The sequence below is a fragment of the Xyrauchen texanus genome, chromosome 19 (genome assembly GCF_025860055.1).
Source record: "Xyrauchen texanus isolate HMW12.3.18 chromosome 19, RBS_HiC_50CHRs, whole genome shotgun sequence".
Lineage (NCBI taxonomy): Eukaryota > Metazoa > Chordata > Actinopteri > Cypriniformes > Catostomidae > Xyrauchen > Xyrauchen texanus.
In genome coordinates this window covers 2,763,753-2,784,976 of record NC_068294.1, presented here as the reverse complement: position 1 = coordinate 2,784,976, position 21,224 = coordinate 2,763,753, and the positions used below count along the sequence as shown (strand labels likewise).

Genomic DNA, 21,224 nt, shown 5'->3' with positions numbered 1-21,224 from the left:
TATATCCGTAGAATTAACCGCAACAAACGTGGAATGACTACACGGATGCCCTCCGCCTTACCACACATTTGAAGAACCCGCATTCGTTCAAGTACAATCAAATTAATCGAGGAAAGGAGGAATTGAACCCCCATATGATGGTTTCAAGCCAACCGCATAACCACTCTGCCACTTCCTTCTAAGACATTAGTAAAATTAGTAAATTACATCACTTTGTGAAGGTGAAATCGTAGGTTAAACCCCTGCATGTCTTAAGCTATATAGCTTAATGGCACATCCCACACAACTAAGATTCCAAGACGCGGCATCACCCGTTATAGAAGAACTTCTTCATTTTCATGACCACGCTTTAATGATTGTATTTTTAATTAGCACCTTAGTACTATATATTATTGTTGCAATAGTCTCGACTAAACTTACCAACAAGTATATTTTAGATTCTCAAGAAATCGAAATTGTATGAACTGTTTTACCAGCTGTTATCCTAATTTTGATTGCCCTCCCGTCTCTACGCATTTTATACCTTATAGACGAGATTAATGACCCCCACCTAACAATTAAAGCCATAGGACACCAGAGGTACTGAAGCTACGAGTATACAGACTATGAAGACCTGGGTTTTGACTCCTACATGATCCCAACCCAAGACCTTAATCCTGGACAATTTCAACTCCTTGAAGCAGACCATCGAATGGTAGTACCAATGGAATCTCCAATTCCTGTACTAGTCTCAGCCGAGGATGTACTACACTCTTGAGCTGTTCCATCATTAGGTGTAAAGATAGATGCCATCCCAGGACGACTTAACCAAACCGCTTTCATTGCCTCCCGTCCCGGGGACTTTTATGGACAATGCTCTGAAATTTGCGGAGCTAATCACAGCTTTATACCTATTGTAGTAGAAGCCGTTCCACTAGAACATTTCGAAAGCTGATCATCCCTAATACTAGAAGACGCCTCACTAGGAAGCTAAATATGGGACAAAGCGTTGGCCTTTTAAGCCAAAGATTGGTGCTTCCCAACCACCTCTAGTGAAATGCCACAACTTAACCCCGCCCCCTGATTTGCAATTTTAGTATTCTCATGAGTAATCTTCCTCATGATTATTCCCACCAAAGTACTAAATCATATTTCACCAAATGAACCAACTCCGGTAAGCGCCGAAAAACACAAAACTGAATCCTGAGACTGACCATGGCAATAAGCTTCTTCGATCAATTCGCGAGCCCATCCTACCTAGGAGTACCCCTAATTGCTATCGCAATCACCCTGCCCTGAGTACTTTACCCTACACCACCCTCACGATGAATTAACAACCGACTAATTACAATCCAAGGATGATTAATTAACCGATTTACTAGTCAACTTATGTTACCTCTTAACGTAGGGGGGCATAAATGGGCCCTTCTATTAGCCTCATTAATAGTATTTTTGATTACTATTAATATGTTAGGACTCCTCCCATACACTTTCACCCCAACTACTCAACTGTCTTTAAACATAGGATTTGCTGTGCCATTATGACTTGCCACAGTAATTATTGGTATACGAAATCAACCAACCGTTGCCCTAGGACATCTGTTACCCGAAGGTACACCAATCCCTTTAATTCCAGTATTAATTATTATCGAGACAATAAGCTTATTTATCCGCCCTCTAGCCCTAGGCGGTACGACTCACAGCAAACCTAACTGCAGGTCACCTACTCATTCAACTGATTGCTACCGCTGTCTTTGTTCTACTGCCAATAATACCAACAGTGGCTGTCCTTACTGCTGCTGTCTTATTTCTCTTAACCCTACTAGAAGTGGCAGTCGCAATAATCCAGGCCTATGTATTTGTACTTCTTCTAAGCCTATATTTACAAGAAAACGTTTAATGGCCCACCAAGCGCATGCATATCATATGGTTGATCCAAGCCCATGACCTTTAACCGGCGCAATCGCCGCTCTTCTCTTAACGTCCGGACTAGCAATCTGATTTCATTTTCACTCAACAACCCTAATAACTCTTGGATTAGTTCTTACTATTCTTACAATATATCAATGATGGCGTGACATTATTCGAGAGGGGACATTTCAAGGACACCATACACCCCCAGTCCAAAAAGGCCTACGATATGGAATAATCCTGTTTATTATGTCTGAAGTATTCTTCTTTCTTGGCTTCTTCTGAGCTTTTTACCATTCTAGCCTAGCACCCACCCCTGAATTAGGGGGATGCTGGCCCCCCACAGGGATTACTACCCTAGACCCATTTGAAGTGCCACTTCTTAATACAGCTGTACTACTAGCATCCGGAGTTACGGTAACATAGGCACACCACAGCCTAATAGAAGGAGAACGCAAACAAGCTATTCAGTCTTTAACCCTTACAATTATTCTTGGACTCTACTTTACTGCCCTTCAAGCTATGGAATATTAGGAAGCCCCCTTCACAATTGCAGATGGTGTTTACGGATCAACTTTCTTCGTAGCTACAGGATTCCACGGACTTCACGTTATCATTGGCTCAACCTTTCTAGCCGTATGCTTGTTACGCCAAATCCAGTATCACTTCACATCAGAACACCACTTTGGCTTTGAAGCTGCCGCATGATACTGACACTTCGTCGACGTCGTATGACTATTCCATCCATCCATCCATCCATCGTCAACCGCTTATCCTGTGTACAGGGTCGCGGGGGGCTGGAGCCTATCCCAGCTAACATTGGGCGAAAGGCGGGGGACACCCTGGACAGGTCGATGACTATTCCTATATGTATCAATTTACTGATGAGGCTCATAATCTTTCTAGTATTAGAGTTAGTACAAGTGACTTCCAATCATTTAGTCTTGGTTAAACCCCAAGGAAAGATAATGAATTTAGTTATTACCATTCTATTTATTACTATAATCCTATCTTCAGTCTTAGCAATCGTATCCTTTTGGCTACCACAAATAACCCCCGATGCAGAAAAGCTATCACCTTACGAATGTGGTTTTGACCCTCTGGGCTCAGCCCGGTTACCATTTTCCCTCCGATTCTTCTTAGTAGCAATTTTGTTTCTTCTTTTTGATTTGGAAATTGCACTCCTCCTCCCCCTGCCCTGGGGGGATCAACTCCACACCCCCACTGGGACATTCTTTTGAGCAACAACAGTTCTAATTTTATTAACACTAGGATTAATTTATGAATGAACCCAGGGAGGCCTAGAGTGAGCAGAATAGGGTATTAGTCCAACATAAGACCTCTGATTTCGGCTCAGAAAATTATGGTTTAATTCCATAATTCCCTTATGACACCAGTACACTTTAGCTTCAGCTCAGCCTTCGTGTTAGGATTAATAGGCCTAGCATTCCATCGAACCCACCTACTATCTGCCCTATTATGCCTAGAGGGTATAATATTATCATTATTTATTGCACTAGCCCTATGAGCTTTGCAATTCGAATCAACAGGATTTTCTGCCGCACCTATACTTTTATTAGCCTTCTCCGCCTGTGAAGCTAGCGCAGGACTTGCACTTCTGGTTGCCACAGCCCGAACTCATGGAACCGACCGCCTTCAGAACCTCAACTTGTTACAATGCTAAAAGTACTTATTCCCACGATTATGCTATTTCCAACAATCTGAATTTCGTCCCCTAAATGGCTTTGAACAACCACGACTGCACATAGCCTATTTATCGCTCTCATTAGCCTAACCTGATTAAAGTGAACATCCGAAACCGGATGAGCAGCCTCAAACATATATTTAGCTACAGATCCGCTATCTACCCCACTCCTAGTATTGACATGCTGACTTCTGCCATTAATGATTCTAGCTAGCCAAAATCATATTAATCCAGAACCTGTCAACCGACAACATCTATACATTTCCCTTCTCGCCTCGTTGCAGGTCTTTTTAATTATAGCATTTGGTGCAACAGAGCTGATTATGTTTTATATTATATTTGAAGCCACCCTAATTCCAACCTTAATTATTATTACACGATGGGGAAATCAAACAGAACGCCTCAATGCAGGTACCTATTTCCTATTTTATACTTTAGCCGGATCACTACCATTGCTAGTAGCCCTATTACTATTACAACAGTCAACAGGGACTCTATCAATGATAATCCTACAATATTCCCAACCCCTTGCCCTTTAATCCTGAGGACATAAATTCTGATGAGCCGGATGCTTAATTGCTTTCCTCGTAAAAATACCACTTTATGGTGCACACCTTTGATTAAAAAAGCGCATGTAGAAGCCCCCGTAGCAGGGTCTATAGTCCTAGCCGCAGTATTACTAAAGCTAGGAGGGCACGGAATAATACGAATAATGGTTATGCTAGACCCCTTATCCAAAGAGTTGGCCTACCCATTCATTATTCTGGCTCTCTGGGGTATTATCATGACAGGCTCCATCTGTCTACGACAAACAGACTTGAAATCACTAATTGCCTATTCATCAGTGAGTCACATAGGCTTGGTGGCAGGAGGAGTTCTGATCCAAACCCCATGGGGGTTTACAGGAGCAATTATTTTAATGATTGCGCACGGATTGGTTTCCTCAGCACTATTTTGCTTAGCTAATACAGCCTATGAGCGAACTCATAGTCGAACAATAGTCCTTGCTCGAGGCCTCCAAATGATTTTTCCACTAACAGCTGTATGATGGTTTGCCACTAATCTAGCTAACCTAGCGCTTCCCCCTCTCCCTAACCTGATGGGGGAGTTAATGATTATTACATCCCTTTTTAGCTGATCCCCATGAACTATTGCCCTAACTGGAGTAGGAACCCTGATTACAGCGGGCTATTCATTATATCTTTTCCTAATATCACAGCGAGGCCCAACCCCTAATCATATCGTAGGACTACCCCCATTCCACACCCGAGAGCACTTACTTATAGTCATACACCTTATTCCAGTGGTTCTCCTAATTACAAAGCCGGAACTTATATGAGGCTGATGCTACTAGTAAGTATAGTTTAACTTAAAACACTAGATTGTGGTTATAGAAATGGGGGTTAAACTCCCCTTACTCACCGAGGGAGGCCCGAGGCAATAAGTACTGCTAATCCTTAAACTCCACGGTTAAACTCCGTGGCTTCCTCTGGCTTTTAAAGGATAACAGCTCATCCGTTGGTCTTAGGAACCAAAAACTCTTGGTCCAAATCCAAGTAAAAGCTATGTACCCAACAACCCTAATTTTATCATCATCACTCGTTCTAGTAATTACAATTTTAATTTATCCCCTATTAACAACCCTTAATTCGAATACTCAAAGTTCAGAATGGGCAGCTACTCACGTCAAAATGGCTGTTAGCAGCGCATTCCTTGTTAGTTTATTTCCACTAACAATTTTTTTAGACCAAGGAGCTGAAAGTATTGTAACCAACTGACACTGAATAAATACGAACACATTTGATATTAATATTAGCTTCAAGTTTGACCACTATTCGCTTATCTTTACCCCTATTGCCCTATACGTTACCTGGTCTATTCTAGAATTCGCTTTATGATATATGCACTCCGATCCCTACGTAAACCGTTTTTTTAAATACCTGCTTTTCTTTCTGATTGCCATAATTATTCTAGTAACAGCCAATAATATATTTCAACTTTTTATTGGCTGAGAAGGAGTTGGCATTATATCATTTCTACTAATCGGGTGGTGATATGGACGGGCAGATGCAAACACAGCAGCCCTACAAGCCGTACTATATAACCGCGTAGGGGATATTGGATTAATTTTAAGTATAGCTTGACTTGCAATAAACCTTAATTAATGAGAAATTCAACAAATCTTTCTTCTTTCGAAGGACTTCGACATAACAGTCCCCCTAGTTGGCCTCATCCTCGCAGCCACTGGAAAATCGCCCCAATTTGGCCTTCATCCTTGGCTGCCCTCCGCCATGGAGGGCCCTACGCCAGTCTCTGCCCTACTTCACTCCAGCACTATAGTGGTTGCTGGTATTTTTCTCCTGATTCGCCTACATCCTTTGATAGAAGATAATCCGTTAGCATTAACCATTTGTCTATGCTTAGGCGCACTAACTACATTATTTACAGCCGCCTGTGCTTTAACCCAAAATGACATCAAAAAGATCGTAGCCTTCTCTACATCCAGTCAGCTAGGCCTTATGATAGTTACAATTGGTCTTAACCAACCCCAGCTAGCCTTTCTACACATTTGTACCCACGCATTCTTCAAAATACTATTCTTATGCTCAGGCTCTATTATCCACAGCCTAAATGATGAGCAGGATATCCGAAAAATGGGGGGCCTCCACAACCTAATGCCTTTTACCTCCTCATGCCTTACCATCGGCAGTCTGGCCCTTACAGGAACCCCTTTCCTAGCAGGCTTCTTCTCAAAAGATGCTATCATTGAATCCTTCACCGCAGTCTATAGTTTCCGGGTAGTCTTTTTCGTCACTATGGGATCTCCTCGATTTCTCCCCCTGTCCCCAATTAATGAGAATAATCCACTAGTAATTAATCCTATTAAACGACTTGCCTGAGGAAGCATAATTGCGGGATCCATTATTACATTAAATTTTTTACCCGTAAAGACCCAGGTTATAACTATACCTATGGCACTAAAATTGGCTGCCCTTACAGTGACAATTATTGGCCTACTAGTAGCCATTGAACTAAGCACCCTAACTAACAAGCAGTTTAAGATCACACCTACAATTTCACTCCACCACTTCTCAAACATACTAGGATATTTTCCTACAACAGTCCACCGTGTGGCACCTAAACTTAACTTAGTTTTAGGACAAACAATCACCACCCAGCTCGTAGACCAAGCATGGTTTGAGGCCATCGGCCCCAAAAGCCTCGCATCCGCCCAAGTCAAGATGGCTAAAAGTATTAGTGACTCTCAACGAGGGATAATTAAAACATATTTAACAATTTTCCTCTAGACCACAACCCTTGCAATCCTTTTCATTTCCATCTAAACTGCATGAAGAGCCCCCCCGACTGAGCCCGCGAGTTAATTCCAACACAACAAACAGAGTTGAGTAACACCCACGCACAAATAACTAAAATTCCCCCTCCAGAAGAGTATATTACAGCCACCCCGCTAGTATCACCCCGCAATATTGAGAACTCTTTTATGTTATCAATTACCAACCAAGACCCCTCATATCAAGTCTCTCAAAATATACCACCCACCAAGCCCACACCTAACACATAAATCAGAACATATCCGATTACAGAACGATCTCCCCAAGCCTCTGGAAAGGGTTCAGCAGCTAAAGCTGCTGAATAAGCAAACACCACCAATATCCCCCCAAGATAGATTAAGAAAAGGACGAGAGACAAGAAAGATCCCCCATGCCCTGCAAGGACACCACATCCCACTCCTGCTGCATCCACTAAACCAAGGGCAGCAAAATAAGGTGCGGGGTTAGAAGCTACTGCAACCAAGCCAACAACTAAGGCCAATAATAATAAAGATACAAGATAGGTCATAATTCTTACTCGGGCTCTTAATTCTTAACCGAGACCAGTGACTTGAAGAACCACCGTTGTCATTCAACTATAAGAACCTTAATGGCAAGCCTACGCAAAACGCATCCCCTAATCAAAATTGCAAACGACGCATTAGTTGACCTACCAACCCCGTCCAACATCTCAGTATGATGGAATTTTGGATCCCTACTAGGCCTTTGTCTTATTACCCAAATCCTAACGGGACTATTCCTAGCAATACACTATACCTCTGACATCTCAACCGCCTTCTCTTCTGTTGCCCACATCTGCCGAGACGTAAGTTATGGGTGATTAATCCGTAGTGTACATGCTAATGGAGCATCATTCTTCTTTATTTGCATTTACATACACATTGCCCGGGGACTATATTATGGGTCATACCTCTATAAAGAAACCTGAAACATTGGTGTTGTTCTCCTCCTATTGGTAATGATAACCGCCTTTGTCGGATATGTGCTCCCATGAGGACAGATATCATTCTGAGGTGCTACAGTAATTACTAACCTTCTATCCGCAGTCCCTACCTGATGGATCATTGGAAGAGAAATCTGTAGGTCAGTACATTACTGTAATTTATCATCAAAATTAGGATTTTGCCTTCCATAAGATAACTGAAACCTTTTTGCTGACTATATTAGATCTAAATGAACATATAATAAAGGTGTTTTAGTAAGTTCTGAGGTCATTTTTGTATGATCGCTCTCTGTTGGATAGCAAAAGAACAGATCCCAGTAGTACGGCTTTAGAAACGTTTTGACAGATTAAAAAACATGAAAGAAAACCATTTAAGAGGCATGAAATAGAACTTATGCATTATGTGCTTCAATCTCTCTGCTGTGTGTATGTATGTGTTTTTTTGTGTGCATGCATGCTTGTGAGAGAGAAAGTGCGTTGTTATCATCATAATAGGCATTTTTCAAAGCAAAAATATCACAAAAGTAATTAACGGCAGATAAAAACAACAATCAGGGATATTTTACATGTCTATATAATATCCATCCAATTGATGATATGCACTTTCTGTACAATCTGGTAGTGTTTTGCAGAACTGTTATTGAATAACTACTTTTACAGGCTTATTGTTTTAACCACTATATTGATGTATGAGCTAATTCCTGGAACAGCGCAGAGACATTCTGACCAATGAGGCGACAGTTTTCTCACATGTGACATTTATTATTGTTTTGAAATGTTGCTTTTGAAATGTATATTAATTATGCTGATTAAAATAAAAATAAAAATACAAATAGAGTAATACTGTTATGAATCAGACGAGGGCAGACGAGGAGTGAGGATCTAAATGCAGTTCTTTAATGAAGGAACAAAAGGGTGAACAGGGTAACTCAAAATAACTGAACAACACAGGGAACAAACAAAACATCCACAAGGAAAACAAAGTATAAACATGAAAAACATCCACGGAGGGCATAACATACAACGACCGACAAGAAATGAACAAACAACAGGGTTTAAATACACAAGGTTGATGATTAAATGAAACTCAGGTGAGAACAATGACACTGGCAGTGATGAGGGCAGGGGATTATCGGAAGTGTAGTTCGGGACAGGTGACAAGGGAGAAACACTGAGCAGACAACGGGGAATCGTGACAAATACAATTGTAACAGTAAAAGTAATGTACACTGTAACAAATTGCTGTACGTTTTACAGTAGTTTTACAATAATATATCCTGTACAGTACAATTGTACTGTAATTATTTACAGTCCTTTTTTTTTACAATACATTACTGGCATCCATATTTGCAGTAATTTCAAAGTAATTTTACAGAGTGTTGGTAAAGTAATGATAATTGAATGAGAATCATCAATGAGAGTAATGGCAATAACATTTATTTATTTTTAATTCAGATGAAGAAATGAGAATTAAGGAGTTGGGGTGTCATTTTATTTTTGCAAAATATTTTTATTTTTATTTTATTTATATTTTTATTTTTTATTATGAAATGTGACCTGGATATGTTTACATGTGATTCACCCACACTGACTCATGGTTGTAGATGACATTTCCCGTATGCAGTGATTTTAGGTAAATGGCTGGTGGTGAGCGAGTGTGTTAAACACATTGATGAAGTTGCCCTTCATTGTTCAAGTTCACTGATTTGCGATTGAAATATGATGACAAAACACACATCTGACATTTTAATGGCAATAAAATACCTGTGGAGCAGCCTGGCAAGCTAAATTTGTTTCCTAATGGCAAGTATAAATAGAGCTACCAATATCAGAGTAATTTTATTTTGGAGTGTGTGTGAAAAGGGGTGAGGGGTCAACTGAGAGTGCCATTTTAACAAGAATTCATAGCATCTGTTACACTGTTATCATGCGGCTCTCTAATGACATCTAAACTCTTTCCAAGACATACAGAATAAAGCCATGACAGCTTTTGTGGTTGGATGTGTCACATGTTCTTAGCAACACTGTCATATAAGAGGAACTTTAAATCTAGAGGCCAGGGAAATCAGCTGCTTTTTAATATTTAAAATCACTTTTTGGTCCTATGACATTAAGTTAAGGCTGCATGAATATTTTATGAATCCTTAGTTCAGCATAATGTCTTGCAAACTGCTAGTGTGGTGCATTTTTAAACATAGCCCATGTCTTGGTAGACTTATGTCTTAAAAAATGGTTTAAAAAAAATCTGGTAAACAAAACAATAGAACAAATGTAACTATGTTGCCAACAGTATTTATCTTCAGTAGGCTTTACACTGCAAATTGCTGCTAACAAAACTTGGCATCATTGGCATCAAACTTGCACAACGTCTTGAGAGACCATATTTTATTTATTGTGTTTTTTTGTTGACAGGGTCCATCCACATCCACATTCACTTTCATTGTATGGAAAAGCATTGTGAACATTTTAGCAAACCCCGCTAGTCTTGCTACGTATGAGACCTCTCTGGTGCTAACTCAGGCTGGGGGTCCCTCATCATGTGACACGGTAAGAGATTTATTTATCCTCTTGAGCTTATTATGTCTCCTATCTATATGTGTAACACACGTCTACAGGCCACCTGAACAGTGGAGCAGATTTACCTGCATCAGGAAGGGGGAATGGAGAGTTCAGAGGATTTGGGAGGTATTTGGTGTAGCCAAGGTTGACTTTTTTTGCCAACCTGGAGACCACACATTGTCACCTCTGGTACTCCATGATACCACAAGCTCCTCTAAGCTTGGATGCCTTGGCTCACAAATTGTCATCGGGAAGCAAATATGCATTTCCACCCGTGGAAATATTCCGCCCATTTTTCCAAAAGCAAAATGCTGTTGAGTACCCTGTAATGGCAAGTAGGGATTTCACGTAAGTGCTATGGCATTATGGTATATGCCGTCCATAGCGTGAGCTTCTAATACAGTGTCAAAATGACCCTTTTGAAAGTGAAGTCTCGGTACCTCACGTAACCTTGGTTCCCTGACAGGAGGGAATGAAACTCTGCCACAGCTACTGAGTGTTGGCTGAAATGGGATGAGAGATTCTCTCCTTTTCTTTAGTTGGACATTTTTACAATACGTTTTTACAAAATAATCATTTACAAAAATGTACAATAATGTTTTTAACCATACTATTATGACCAAGACATTACCGATATTACAGGTTATTTTTCTGTTAAATCATAATTTTCTGTAAAGCTGCTTTGAAATGTGTGATGTGAAAAGCGTTATAAAAATAAAAATGTTGATAGTGTGGCGCTTGGCTCCAGTTTATATGCCCACGATGATGTCAGCATAGGTGGAGCGCCACTGCCAGCCAATCAAATTGGCATGATGCATAGGGCTTCAAAATCAATGCCCCCTGGGAGAAGCTTGCATAGCGTCAGCTTCTGACGCAGCATCTCATTCCCTTTTGTTCAGGGAACCAATGTTACATAAGTAACTGAGACGTTACTAATAAAGGCTTTCTCAAGTTATTCAGTCCCAATCTGACTTGCTGGTTTGGTGAAACTTCCGTGAGAAGCACACTGGACGTTTTTATCAGTCTGCCTAGAAACAGAGTCATATTCTCAGGGCTGTTGGTTAATATTATGAGCGCATATGAGGAAAGATTATCACTGGCTTTGCCAAAGTTTGCCATGTTAGAGACATCAAATATTTTAAAGATCTTCAGAGTTTCGTTTGAGGCATGTATTAGCAAGTAAAGTGAATATGTATGAGCATAACTTTATATTCTGATTTGTATTGGGGTTTTCTGTGCTGGACTATTTTTTATTTTCCATTTGTTTTCTGAGCAATCACTCCTGGAGACTGCTGCACTATTTAATTATCCACACCAGTCTTTTATTATGGTATAATATATCTCAAGAAAACCCCACCCCTAAACAGCTAGTAATGACAGAACCAACTACGTTTAAACACTTTAAGTGTCAGTTAGACGGTTGTTCCTGTCTAAGGGGGTGCTTCTTGGCCAGTTTAAGCTGCAATACAGTCCAGACGTTTGCCATTTAGTCAAAGTTCTGACTAGGCCAGACTACTAAGGACAGTAACTTACTGTAGCACCTTACTGTTAAATTCCTATACTAATAAACAGATAAACAGAAAATAAATCAGTTATTTAATTTGTCAGCACAGCAAAATCACCATTGTTAAATGAACACTCTTTGGTGTCTCCACGAGTCCACTCTACAGGAGTGTAAAAAACTAACACTGAGCAGTGTTGAATCTACTCTGTGTTGTGTTGAATGTTGAATTGGTCAAACAGTTCATGAGATCAAGTAGATACACTCTCTGAGTGATGATTGATCATTAGTGATGACACCTGCTGTTAACAAGCAGAATCTACTGAAGAAAAGAGTGAGAGACAACAAGAACAGAGAGATAACAGAAGATAAACTGCAATTCTTCAACATCCTCACATGACATATTAAGATTCTGTTGTCCAATAATCTATTTTATTTACAGCTGATGTACATCTCAGTAAGACAGATTCAATTGTTGTGTGTCTGCTGGTTTGTTCTCTTGTTTTTCTGAACAATTGTGGGTAAATATAAGAGGACTATTTTAATGTCTGTTGTAAAAGCCACACTTCTTGCTTCCAGTGGTGGCACTATGTCTGTGACTCAAAACAGTCACTCCGTGTTATTATCCCTCAAGACTAAACATACATCTCAATTTTTAAAAATCCAAAATGGCCGACTTCCTGTTGGGTGGACCTAATGACTATAATTATTAAAGTTATCCTGCTTGATGAGAAAAATATATGTACCAAGTTTGGTGACTAGGTGACAATTTGGGTGCTACAGAGACCCCTTTACATGCCCATTTTAAAGGGGGTGCAACAGAGCCCCCTTACACACCCACGTGTGAACTTTTGCCCAGTCCTAAAGGCCTATGACTCTGATGTTTGTGCAAAATTTCATGAAATTTTAAGCATGCCAAATCCCTCAAAATCACCCAAATATAGCAAGAAAGGAATAATAACAATTATAGCATTGCAATAGCAACAGTATTAAAGATATCAAATATTCCTTTACAAATGTACATCTTACATGCCCCCTCTGGCCAGGTATCTTTGCTCAGCCCTAATGGCCGATGACTCTGATGTTTGTGAAATATTTCCTCCAAATAGTACCCAAAAAGTACTGAAAACTTTGATGATAATAATAATACATAGGGGAACAATGAGCACTTTCAGTGCTGGGGCCCTAATAATCTTTAGAAGAACAAAAGGGCCTCCGCACATTAAGTGATTGGGCCCTAAAAAAATAATCAGAATTTGTAGGTCTTCAGCGTGAATAGCTTGATGCTGCAGAGAAGATGAATGGTTGAGCAGAAATATTGTAATAAGTCATTAATCAAAAGCACCCCAGTGCTCCCATCACATAAATTATTGTACAGACTAACTAGTACAATTTGTGAGCAAGTAAGCTTTTGTGCCTGTGCGTATCATTTATTTTTACAGCATAAATTTGTAATAGACCTAATTTACAATTGAGATTAAATATTGTATTGGACAAGTGCAAAGGGCAATTATGGATTCAAATAACATACTATACATAATCCACCAATAAAAACAAAACAGGGATATCAAGTAGTTTATAAATTAAAAAGCCAGCCCTTGCCACAGGCAGAATTTAAGCCAAAAAGTTTGTGAATTAAAACATGTGCATTTTTTTGTATTATGTATTTATTATATTGTTTATTATTTAAATTAGAAGCTGCCCTGTATAATTAACACAATTGCTGAGAGAGAATTTTTTGAGATAAGAATGCACATACATGCAAATGAGAATTGAGAACTACAGTAGAAGGGACGTTTTTCAGAGAATAATGACTTAAATTGGGTCTGTCCTGTATAAAAAGCTACTGTATGGCTATAGGTTACTTGAAATAGGCCTAAGGCACACAGGTTCGGACTTGACTGCTCTAGTCTGAATTGTCCTTTTGTTTTGTTTTTACTGTATGGAAGAGAGGGCTTTTTGGAACATTTTGCTACACTCCTGTCCTGTTCCATATAAGAAAGTAAGTCTCACAAGTTTCAAACAAAATTAGTGTAATTAAATTATGACAGAATTAAAAACAAATGGCTAACTATTCCTTTAAGAAAATCTTCCATGAAGTTTGAAGGAGGTAAAATTCAACTCTAGATCTAGACATTTCCATTAAGATTCACTGGTTTCTGGATTTCAGGAGACCACATCATTGTCGTCCACTGCTCAGGGTTCAGCTATTGTGCTTTTACACCAGAGTGCACTTCACCATACATTTTCCTGGAAAGCACTTTCTGAATGGCTGTATGAATTCAATCATTTTAATCCAAAAGTTTTTGTGACATGACAGACTATTTGAACTTTGTTAATTGCCTCATGTTGCTTTGAAAACCCCAATCCTAAAGTGCTAATTGTCAGAGTGCTTTTAAAGCTCTTTCATGCTGCTAAAAGACAGTAAACCAAATGCACCACATTTAAATTGAGCTAAAGTTTAACAAAGCTTCTTTTGATGCAGTGTCTCTGTTATGAACTCTTTCACCTCTCAAAGATCTTTGGGTTTAGTACGGCTCCTTCCCTCGCATATGCTACTAATGGAAAGTGTGAAAGTGCACACTCATGCAGCTGAAACTTGAAAGATCACAGCTAAAACATGCAGCTATTTTTGAGTCTAAAGCCCCTTTCCCACATACAGTCCCGGTACTTTCTAACATTCTAAATGAGAACTCTTAAGAGGAATAGGCACACTTGTGGAGACTTTTCCTTCTTACATTCGCACACACAAAAGTAATTTAGTGTCGACCATTTTCTTCTGACATTGTCCGCACACGTGACCAAACAGCAACAACAAAATCAACAACACTGATGGAGGACGCCAGGATCAGAGTTACACTTTTGTTAGGGCTGTTTTACACAAACTGGCTACATCTGAAAATGTGGAGGAGTGGCCGAGGACCAAGCTACGGTGTATCGGAGAACCAGCGAGTAAGTGAGTTTTAATTTTTTTCCCTCTCTCTCTCCCACTGCCGCTCCGCGATGACTTTTTTCCTCTCTTTTAAATTTTACAGAGTTGGTTTTTTTGGGGGGGGGGGGGGGTACTACACTGTTACAGGAAGTATCCCCTATTTTAATTATTTTTGATTCCCTCCCCCGTCCCCTCCCAGAATCAGGAAGGCGGGGATGGCCTGCCGGCAAATCTGAAGTCTAATAAATCACAAATCTGTATAGTCACAGTACAGATGCGATTAAAACTCAAAGCGTGTCTCCAGTTTAAGGCATACAACAACTCTGCTAACCCATTGCACACAAATATGAAAAACAGGTGATACACTTTGGACACCTTGTTGGTTTTGTGTTATTTATTTGAAGAGAATTGGAAAATTAGTGCAGTCTTCTAAAAAGCAGGCTAGCAGCTACAAGTTTGTTTACTCATGGCAGCTGCCAATCTCATTGCTTTGTGCATCATATGCGTTTGACCAATCACAGGTTGCAGAACCTCCTACAGTCCCTCTCCTAATGTAGGTGTACCAACCACAGAGTAGGAGCTAAAAAGTCCCTCTGAACAGCTAACAGGAACTATAGTGACTCATGTGCAAAAATGACAAATTAACTACTTCTGGGTTAAAGTACCGACAACAGCCTTTAGTTCTTGCAGTGGGAAAGGGCCTTAGTGCCACAAATGGCCAATAGTGTCCTGTCTCAGAAGTCCTGCAATTAAACAGCCATGTCACTTTTATCCAATTTCTGGACTAATGGAGTTTCTTAATCTCTAAACTTAACATCAGTAATGGTGTCATTGTGTTTGGTTAGTCCCCAGTGTCTTAAACAGCACTAGCACTGCTCATTGAATGCAGTCTAGAGGCTATAAACAAACTCTATTTGGACAGAGAAAGCACAGTTGGGTTATTAATAGCATTTGGTACATTTCCACAACTGTCCTGCAAGTTGCAGTAATTGCAGATAACTGTCAGTAAAATTGTGTGACCAACCAGTCTCCATCTATAATGAGGTGTGTATTATGGGACCCCAGCTCCCAAACTATAAAAACTCTCATGAAGACTGTGCCAAATGTTGATTTAAAGATCACCGTGAAAGATTATTGTGAAAAACTTTAAAATTGTTCAACATTAATTTAGGTATATTGCTAGAGTTCACTGTCTTAAACTACAGCACTTTGTGAACCTGCATTAAAGGATTACTTTTATTTATTTTATAAAGGGTGAAACTGGCTGTAAATTCAGATTATAAAATTACAACTCAAATTTTCAGATTAGCATGGTCTCGTGTAATATAGGACTGTTTTGAGTAATTATTGAGCCAATGTAAAATTATAAATATTACTGTTATAACAGGGTCAGAAATGAACTTTTCTATTAGGGCAATATTTTCCCATTGGAATTAATTTGTAGGGATATTATTTCCTTTTGTAAGGACTATTTTTTTTCTAACCAAAATGACTCGCCTTCTATGTCAAATATTCCAATTCAATTAATTAATTCAATTAGAATTATGAGATGTTTCAATAATTGCACAATTGCCTGATCTTACACTCCATATCATGAATTGTGACAAACACATTACGGGATCATTTATTTTTTATTTATAATTGTTTTTTATGAACATATTTCCAAATAATTTGGCCATTAAATTGACAGCCTACAAAAATTATATAAATGCAATGACACAGAGGAGCACATGACAGCATTGCTCCAGATTAGGAAAAATAATCTTATAAAAGTAAAAAATAAATAATCCCATTGAATAAAACAAGGCAAAAATAAACATTTCAAAATGACCATTAGTCAGAGATATGATTCATACACCAAAAGTGGTATTGTATTATTCATTATGTTTTATTTAACAGGTTTATTTAACATATTACTATTATTTTTATTAATTTAATTAAGTAAATTTCAGCATTTGCTTACATCATTTTTGTTTATTTTTCAGACCTGATTAACTTACTAAAAAAACTCAGCAAAAAAAGAAACGTCCTCTCACTTTCAACTGCTTTTATTTTCAGCAAATTTAACATGTGTAAATATTTGTATGAACAAAAGATTCAACAACTAAGACATAAACTGAACAAGTTTCACAGACATGTGACTAACAGAAATGGAATATGTCCCTTTACAAAGGGGGGTTGTGCAAAATCAAAAGTAACAGTCTGGTGTGGCCACCATCTGCATTAAGTAGATTTCTGGGGGGAATGGCCCTAGCCCTCACCCTCCGAACCAGCAGGTCCCAGACGTGCTCAATGGGATTGAGATCCGGGCCCTTCACTGGCCATGACAGAACACTGACATTCCTGTCTTGCAGGAAATCACTCACAGAACGAGCAGTATGACTGGTGGCATTGTCATGTCAGGATGAGCCTGCAGGAAGGGGACCACATGAGGGAGGAGGATGTCTTCCCTTAACAATCTCAGTCCGATGATGCTGTGACACACCGCCCCAGACCATGATGGACCCTCTACCTCTAAATCGATCTCGCTCCAGAGTACAGGCCTCAGTGTAACGCTCATTCTTTCGGCGATAAACGCAAGTCCGACCATCACCCCTGGGGAGACAAAACCTTGACTCGTCAGTGAAGAGCACTTTTGGCCAGTCCTGTCTGGTCCAGTAAAGGTGGGTTTGTGCCCGTAGGCGACGTTGTTGCTGGTGATGTCTGGTTTACAACAGTCCTAAAAGCCCTCAGTGCAGTCTCTCTCAGCCTATTGAGGACAGTCTGAGCACTGATTGTGCTTTCCTGGTGTAACACGGGCAATTGTTGTTGCCATCCTGTACCTGTCCTGCAGGTGTGATATTCGGATGTACCGATCCTGTGCAGGTGTTGTTACACATGGTCTGTCACTGCGAGGATGATCAGCTGTCCTTCCTGTCTTCCTGTAGCGCTGTCTTAGCGTCTCACATTACTGACATTGCAATGTATTGCCCTGGCCACATCTGCAGTCCTCATGTCTCCATGCAGCATGCCTAAGGCACGTTCACGCAGATGAGCAGGGACCCTGGGCATCTTTCTTTTGGTGTTTTTCAGAGTCAGTAGAAAGGTCTCTTTAGTGTCCAAAATGTTTATACCTGTGATATTAATTGCCTACCGTCTGTAACTGTTAGTGTCTTAATGACTGTTCCACAGGTGCATGTTCATTAATTGTTTATGGTTCATTGAAATAACATTGTTTAAACCCTTTACAATAAATATCTGTAAAGTTATTTGGATTTTTACAAAATTATCTTTAAAATTCAGTGTCCTGAAAAAGGGACGTTTCTTTTTTTGCTGAATTTATAACATCTATCCGTCCCCACAATTTTGGCCTCTAACAGGTGAAGAGGATTTTCAAACTGACAGCATGAGTGAGATGGGCTAGTGGGCTGAATGCAGAATTTCTCTAAATGTGCATACTTTTGGACTAAACATTGTATTGCATATTCACAAGACATAAATCAATGGGAGTTTACAGTATTGAATGGGTATTTATGTCATTATTACTGTCATTTTTATGTTTTGTAATGTATGCTGACATAAATTAAGAAATGTATCTCGCTGTAATATTTCAATAGTAAAACTGTGGTAAAATATTTTAGCTGGAGTGCACCTTTCTAATGATGTATAGTTTGTCATGATTAAATAAGAATTATACTGTATTAACATGCATTAAATGTAAACAATACTGACCGCCAGGCCGCCTGCGATCTTTGCTTCAAACTTAGTAAACATAATTTGCTCTGAACTGACCTGGGATGCTTTACACAAAAGCATCACAAGCTTAAGTTGATCGTAGAGACAAATCAAAAGATCAATAAATACAATAAAAATATATTTTAAAGATAAATTATTTAATAGCTTAACAGACCATAGTCTATCTACCACAGCTCTATGGAATTATAATACTCTTAAGTCTCGAGAGCATATGCATATCATGTGAGAGTGTATCCATTTACCGGTTGCACTAGTATGAATCTCTCCACTCGCATGCTGATTTTCTTCGCTCTCCTACAAAACTGGATGCACTCTCCCAAGAATAAAAAGTGTCCTGCGTACTCACAACTATGTTATACCACCATATTGCTAATGGGATATATATCCAAATGGCATAAATCCCCCCACCACCACCCTTAACTTTGGGCACTTTGAAGAGAGAACCAGCATGACAGCCATGCTGTAAGATCACTTCAAGTTGAATTTCCAATAAAAATGAATTAAAAACAGTTCTGAATGACACTTATTTTTGAAGCCCACACCTTTTAGCCTTTCTAAGGTGTCACAGTGGATGGTAAAGTCTTCGAAGGGAATAGGGCATAGGGATGATCACTTCTGAATGGAACACACCCTCATTCAAAACAACAGCGGGAGGCACGTCATTTTAACACAATTAATGTTACGAAAGATTGCACGGTGTCATAAAATGCCATTAATAAAATGTGGACCATATCGTTTGGTGACTGGATGATCCTAACTGAACTGGAACAGAAATTGAAGTGTTTAGATCTCTATAAAAGCAAAGACAAATGGAGGCATGAAATACTTCAGTGCGAGATGGCTGGATGGATATGTGCAGTACTAACAACTGTAGCACACATCTTTTCACTGGTAGGTGAACACAATTTATGCCAACTAATTGTAAGTTTGGGAGGTAGAGCTCTAAAAGTGACTACTGATCCATTATAATGAATGAATCTCTGCAAGTCTTTTACTTTTACTTTACATTTAGTCGTTTAGAAGACTCTTTTACCCCGAAGCAAGAGACAAGAAAAGTATTTTTAAAAAGATGTCTTTGTCCACAGGTCAGGTAGGCAGCTTTATTGAAAGGCTTCATTGATTATAATAGGAGCGATTCAATATTCCTGATCTCCCTGCTGAGGAAAAAATTTTGAAGCATCTAAACTTTGATAAACTTTCAGCACCTCTCTTACATAGACATGCTCAGTATCAAAAACACATCTGGATAACTCACTTCAGGTAAACGTTTGATGTTCTTTCAGAAAATGTGTATACTCAAATGATCCGATAATAACACCTCATTGTTTATTTTCAGTTTTTGCAAATATCTTGTTTGATCTGTTTTAGCTAGAGTCTAAAAGGATTTGCTAGTCATTTTATTTTGACAGTTCTGTGTTGCCACTACCGGAAATGCTTCAGGGGCAGACATGCTCAGTAGCGTTCTAATTCCTTTATTATACTGTATATACAGTTGAAGTCAGCAGATTACATCCACTTAGGTTGAAGTCATTAAAACTGATATTTTTAACCACTCCACAGATTTGACACAAGTCATTTAGGACATCTACTTTGTGTATGACACAAGTCATTTTTCTAAAAGTAGTTTACAGACAGATTGTATCACTTTTAATTGACTATATCACAATTTCAGTGGGTCAGATGTTTACATACATGTTTACATAGGTTAACTGTGCCTTTAAGCAGCTTGGAAAATTTCTAAACAAATGATATCATGCCTTAAGGCAATTAGCTTCTGTTAGGCTAATTGGCTAATTGGAGTCAATTGGAGGTGTACATGTGGATTCATTTTAAGGCATACCTTCAAACTCAGTGCCTCTTTGCTTGACATCATGTGAAAATCAAAAGAAATCAGCCAGAAACAGAAACAAAATTGTGGACCTCCAGAAGTATGGTTCATCATTGGGAGCAATTTCCAAATGCACGAAGGTACCATGTTCATCTGTACAAATAACAGTATGCAAGTATAAACACCATGGGACCATGCAGCCATCATACCACTCAGGAAGGAGACGCATTCTGTCTCCTAGAGATGAACGTAGTTTGGCGCAAAAAGTGCAAATCAATCCCAGAACAATAGCAAAGGACCTTGTGAAGATGCTGGAGGAAACAGTTAGAGAAGTATCTATATCCACAGTAAAACGAGTCCTATATCAGCATAACCTGAAAGGCTGCTCAGCAAGGAAGAACCCACTGCTCCAAAACCACCAAAACAAATTTGACAACAGTTTGCAAGTGCACATGGGGACAAAGTTCATACTTTTTTGGAGAAATAACCTCTGGTCTGATGAAACAGAAATGTAACTGTTTGGCCATAATAACCATCAATATGTTTGCAGGAAAAAGGGAGAGGCTTGCAAGCAGAAGAATACCATCCCAACTGTGAAGCATGGGGGTGGCAGCATCATGTTGTGGGGGTGCTTTGCTGCAGGAGGGACTGGTGCACTTCACAAAATAGATGACATCATGAGGAAGGAAAATTAGGTGGATATATTGAAGCAACATCTCAAGACATCAGCCAGGAAGTTAAAGCTTGGCCGCAAATGGGTCTTCCAAATGGACAATGA

At 39.3% G+C, this 21,224-nt stretch overlaps 1 protein-coding gene and 2 pseudogenes across 1 annotated transcript in view; 2 read left to right on the top strand and 1 right to left on the bottom strand.

Moving 5' to 3' along the window:
* The window catches only part of LOC127659530 (X-linked interleukin-1 receptor accessory protein-like 2), a 564,853-nt gene that overhangs the window by 364,283 nt on the left and 179,346 nt on the right, over nucleotides 1-21,224 (bottom strand). The window lies entirely within an intron of this gene.
* Nucleotides 791-2,235, top strand: LOC127659510 (ATP synthase subunit a-like; annotated as a pseudogene).
* On the top strand, nucleotides 5,161-6,903 carry LOC127659490 (NADH-ubiquinone oxidoreductase chain 5-like; annotated as a pseudogene).